The following is a 5,591-nucleotide window of genomic DNA, read 5'->3' as shown; positions in this document are numbered from 1 at the left end:
AACAGACAATTACTACAGAAAAAGTTGGGGCTAAAATGGTTTTAAAAGACTTCTACTTCCAAACAAGATGGTGAATCTGGGACCAGATTGACTCAACTGCCAAAAACAACCAAAAAAAATAAAATCCAAAAATACAGAACAGTAACTTTTACATATTGGTCATTAGGCAACAACAGACAGTGAGTGATGCCTGGGAGAGGAAAATTTGAGGGAAGCCCCATAATTACCCCAGCTTACTGCCTGGGGAAAGTTTTCAGGCTGCTGCTCCGTAAGGATCTGTAGTATCTCTAACACATTACTTGTAGTAACATAAATTAGTGCTACCACTTTAAAAAATAATTTAGCATTATCTTCTACAGTTAAAGATTTACATAAGCTGTAGTCTAGCAATCCACTCCTAGGTATATTTTAAGAAGAACTCTAGCACATGTAAGACATGATGCATGTAAAAGACTGTTCACACCAGCTTATTCACATTAGTAAAAACCCGGAAACATCACAAATATCCATCCACAGGTGACTGGATGAATAAACCACAGTATATATACACAGCAGTCAGATCTAATAAGCTACACGGGAACGTGCTGCCTTGTTGATGACTCCTAACAATATGATATCAACATTAAAAAAATCCCTAAAGAGTAGGTTCAGCATGAGACTCTTTCCATAAAGTTAAAAATAAGTAAAATAAAATCTAAATAAGTAGAGATAAAAATAATCTATATAAAAAGAAAAGCAGCTTCCACTTCCAGGAAGATAGAATAGATGTATTTTTACCAAATCTTCCCTCTAAGTATCACTACAAACACAGGATATATCAATATAAGACTAACATCATGCTGTATATTTCATCCCCGTGTCATTTATTTTGTAACTAGAAGTTTGTACCTTTTGACCCCTTCACCCATTTCACCCACTCCCCCCTCCTGAATATGTCTGGTGTATTGGTGACCACTGCCCATATGGCAGCACCCAATGGTGTCCACCCGCTTATCCCGCAGAGGCTGGCACAGAATCTTCTCTTCACTGCTCAATCATATCTACTTACACAAGCAGTCAGGCAGTCAATAATGAAGAAATTTCTTTTTCTGGAGACAAAGAGATATTTCACACAGTATAGTTTTGCAGGATGCAGTTTCTTCAGCTCATCCAGTCCCTAAGCACATAAGGAGGCTAGACTATGTGATGACAGGCATTGTACCTGACTGTGGAGACAGCAAAGAAGTTAAGAATAAAGATCAGATTCAAGGGCTTTGTCAGGCTCCTCAGCTGGCCGGGTCATGTCCTCCTTCTGGCTGGGAAGAGTTTAAAGGCTGACATGACAACTGAAGAGAGAGATGCTCTTGTTCACCAGGCAGTCATCAGTCATGATGCCTATCCCTTACCTCTAGGCTAAGCAGGTTTTCCAAAACCTGTTTGCACCTCTGTAAACAATGTGCTACGTCATGGTATTCCTGACTGTCGACCTCTCCAGGACTGGAGATATTATCAACTTTGAAGTCACACTCTATCACAATGGCTACTTTGGAGCCACCTCTGAAACGTCTTCGGTGGTCAATGTGGATGAATGTGGTAAAAAGTTAGTGGAGGTTGCCAGGAGGTGTAGAGATGAAGCAAAGGAAGCGGAAGCGGGCAGAGCGGGATTCCCTCCTCTGTCACTGGAAACACAATCAACCACGTAACTCGTCAGACTGGTTTGCAAGTGTGTCCCCATTTTGGGGGATGCTGGGCAAGGTCGCCTTTCCTTCGCCTCTGCTGGCTGCCGGGTACCCGGTGGGTATCCAGCTGCCAGATGGGGCCCACGCAGGGGGCGGCAGCCCGGAGCAGGGCGGTGGTGCCTGTAGGGAAGGGCGGGGCCCATGGCCGGCCCACCTCTCACCCCAGTCCTTGAAGTATGCTTAAGCAGAGAAGCCCACAAGGAGGGGTAGGGTCGCGAAGAGGCAAGGCCCCGCGGCAGTCCCATCTCCAGTTTGGCCACACACGCCCGCCTGTGGCCTGGGATCAACAGGTCATCAGTTTCAGCCTAACAGGGCCTCTCCGAGTGCAGCCCTGGGGCCAAGCACGCTGCGTCGGCAGCCAGGAAGGGATTCACGCCCTCAACGCCAATGACTACAAACTCAATGACGGACAAGGTTACCTGTGCCGGGCACGGCCTCCTCGGGCCCTCTGTTCATATCCAAGTGGCTGGAAGTGAGGCACAGTTCTCCAGGAGGGTCCGGGCAGGGCCAATCCACTGGCGGCCTCTGGCTGGAGCCAGGCCCCAGAGCGGCTGCGGCCGGGTCGACCAGGGCTGGGGGCCCCTGGGGCAGGGACACATCTGGGCGCGTCCAGCTGCCGGAACTGACAGGGAAAAAAGGCGCGAGACCGTCGGAGCTTTCCCAGGCCCACCCAGACCGCCGCTCGCGCCTCCTCGCTCTGTGCACTGTGCGCATGCGTGTGAGGAGTTCCTGTTCCGGTTTGCCAGCCGCGGCAGTAGGGCGCCGAGGAGCTAGCGGCCCGGTTCTGTTTTGCGGCTGTGGTTCCTGGAAGGCCGTGCGTACTTCCTCCGCCTCAACCGCATCTTCTCAGAGGAGTCTGAGCACTCCAACTGCTTCCACAGGGAGTAGTACTCCCCACTCGCTCCCACCAACCGCCTGTGCACCTTCTTGGCCTGGATCGGATGGAAGCGCTTCTGGTGCATTCGGAAGCCCGCACCCGGCCTCCTCGGCGTTGAAATTGCAGTTCACCAGTTCATCCGGTGCCTGCTTGCTGTCTTTTCACCGTTTCTCCCTCCGCGAGCTGAGACACGGCCATCTCATGCCATCACCGCTTCTCCGCCAGGTACAGTACTTTCGTTCTTGGGGAGGATGTTGGGATCCCAGAGCAGCTGGTCTTGGTTCTCAGAGATCTAATCACCATGGAAGTTCAAGTACAGGTTGCTGAGGTCTACTTGTACAGTGTGATGTACAGCATAGTGAATATAGTTAATAATACTGTATTGCATATTTGCAAGTTGGTTGGAGAGTAGATCTTAAAAATCCTCATCACAAGAAAAAAATTATTTTGTCACTCTGTGTGGTGATGCGTGTTAACAAGACTTATCGTGGTGATCCTTTCACAATATATCCAAAAATGGAAACATTATGTTGTACACCTGAAATTAATATATTATATGTCAATTATAGCTCAGTTTTAAACACATACATACTTACGTGCAAACATCAGAAGACCCAAAAGGTGGAGAGAAGGCAGACCATTTAAGGATGTTGGGACTCAAGGTCGGATATGCTGGTGAATTCCATGGGTTTTCTTTTTGCTTTATGTGGACCAGACTTAAAGCTGGAGGAGCTATCAACATAGAAACACCAATGGACGCAGAGTAAAAAAGGCCCAACTAAAGCCTACTCTCCCTAGCCGAGGAGCCAGGAAAGGGGCAGCTTAGCAAGACAGAAAACTTGTAGGCAATAACTGCTGTATTCCAGCAAAACACTGTGTAAAAACTGTGGCCCAACCCATGCCAGCAAAGACTGAGGAGGGAGTCTAGACTTCCATCCCCCACACTCCCACTCCCCACACCCAACCCCAGCCCCACCCTACCCACCCCCATCAGGCTGTAATAAGGAACTCCAAAATACCCACAAGGATGGTGTCAAAGACAGCAGAGTATGGAACCAGGACTTTCATGTCCACCACGAGGTAATGAGGTCACCCAGTGGGTTCAGTGAAGACAAGATGGGAAGCTGGATTTCCCCTCCAGCCAGGCACTATCAGAAGGTGTCCTCCTGTCTCCACAGTGGGGATGTGTGAAGCCTTGGGAAGGTTCTCTACCACCCAGCAGAAAGGAGGCCACTCCTGACACTCCACTGTGTCAGTGGAGGCCACATGAGGAGCAGTAATGAGGTATTCATGCCCCTTTCTGCCCGGTAAGTTTCAGTGGAGGCCTAGTGAGCAGCCAGAACTCCCAATCCTATCCAGCATAAACTAGGGACCCCACCCTTGGGTATCAACAAAGGCCAAGTAAGGAACCTGGACTTCTACATCTACCTGGCAGTAATGAGACAGTGCCCTCCCTTACCCTGCTGGAGAGGTGTCAGAGGAAGCCAAATAAAACAGGAGGTTTAAACAGAATCTCATAACGTAATACCCAAAATGCCCAGGTTTCATTTGAAAATTACTCAGCAACAAAATCATCAAAACAATAAAAGAAAGAAAGAAAAAAGAAAATTACTCAGCATACCAAAAACTGAGATCTAAAACTAAATGAAAAAGACAATAGTTGAAAAGACAGAGATGAAAGAAATGTATTATCTGATAAAGGTAGTAAAGCAGCCCTGATAAAAAAAAAAAAATGCTTCAGTGAGTCATTAGGAGCACACTTGAAACAAATGAAAAATAGAAAGTCCCAGCCAAAAAATAGAAAGTATCCACAAAGATACAGAAGATTAAAAAGAAGGACCAATGGTAATTTTAGAATTCAAACAAAAATGTTTGACTAAATAAAAACCTCAGTGGATAGGACCAACAGCTGAGTAGACAAGTAAACAATAGAATAGAATAAGTAGAAATTACCCAATCTAAAACAATGGAAAAAAATTAACAGAATTTAATACCAGTTCTAAAAATCTCTTCCAACAAAAGGCATAGAAGAAGAGCAGATACTCCCAATTCATTTATGAAGCCAGTATTACCCTGATACTGAAACCAAAGACAATATGAAGAAAGAAACCTATAGGTCAATATCCCTCATGAATATAGATGCAAAAATCCTTAATAAAAAATTAGCAAATAGAATTCAACAGGATATAAAAAGATATACATACCATGCCCAAGTGGAGCTTAACAAACTCCCAAAAGAAAAATCCCAGGATTATATCAATGGATGCGGAAAAAGCATTTGACAAAATTCAACACTCATTTATTACAAGAACTCTCAGAAAAATAGGAATAGAGGAGTACTTCCTCAACTTGACAAAGAACATCTACAAAACGAAATAAAACCAAACAAACAAACAAAACCTGACAGCTAATATTATACTTAATGGTGAAAGATTAATGCTTTTCTCTTAAGATTAGGAACAAGGAAAGGGTATCTGTTCTCACCACTCTTATTCCAGATAGTACTTGAAGGTCTAGCCAGTGCAATAATGCAAGAAAATGAAGTAAAAGCATACAGATAAGAAAGAAAGATATAAAAGTGTCCCTATTGCAGAGGACATGATTATCTACATAGAGGATCCCAAAGAATTTCAAAAAAGCTCCTAGAAATAAGCAAATTCAGTAAGTTTGCAAAATATAAGATAAACATAGAAATGTCAATTATATTTCTATATACTTAAACAATGTGGACACTCAATTTTAAAATACGTCATTAAAAATTGCACAAAAAATAAAGTAAGTGTAAATCTAACAAAATATGTACTGGACTTGTATGCTGAAAATTACAAAACACTAATTAAATAAATCAAATAAGATCTAAATAAAAGAAGAGCCACACCAAGTTCTTGGATTGGAAGAGTCAACATTCTCCCCACATTGATACACAGGTTTAATGCAGTTTTTATCAAAATCCCAGCAAGATTTTTGGCAGATTTAGACAAGTTTATTCTAAAGTT

At 44.1% G+C, this 5,591-nt stretch overlaps 1 pseudogene; it reads left to right on the top strand.

Annotated features, from left to right (window-relative positions):
- Positions 1-953: 953 nt before the first annotated feature.
- LOC102975080 (methionine aminopeptidase 1D, mitochondrial-like) lies at positions 954-1,891 on the top strand (annotated as a pseudogene).
- Positions 1,892-5,591: the final 3,700 nt, after the last annotated feature.

This window comes from Physeter macrocephalus, chromosome 1 (assembly GCF_002837175.3).
Source record: "Physeter macrocephalus isolate SW-GA chromosome 1, ASM283717v5, whole genome shotgun sequence".
In the NCBI taxonomy this organism is placed as follows: Eukaryota; Metazoa; Chordata; class Mammalia; order Artiodactyla; family Physeteridae; genus Physeter; species Physeter macrocephalus.
The sequence above is the reverse complement of the archived record's forward strand: the minus strand, read 5'-3'. Positions and strand labels throughout refer to the sequence as shown.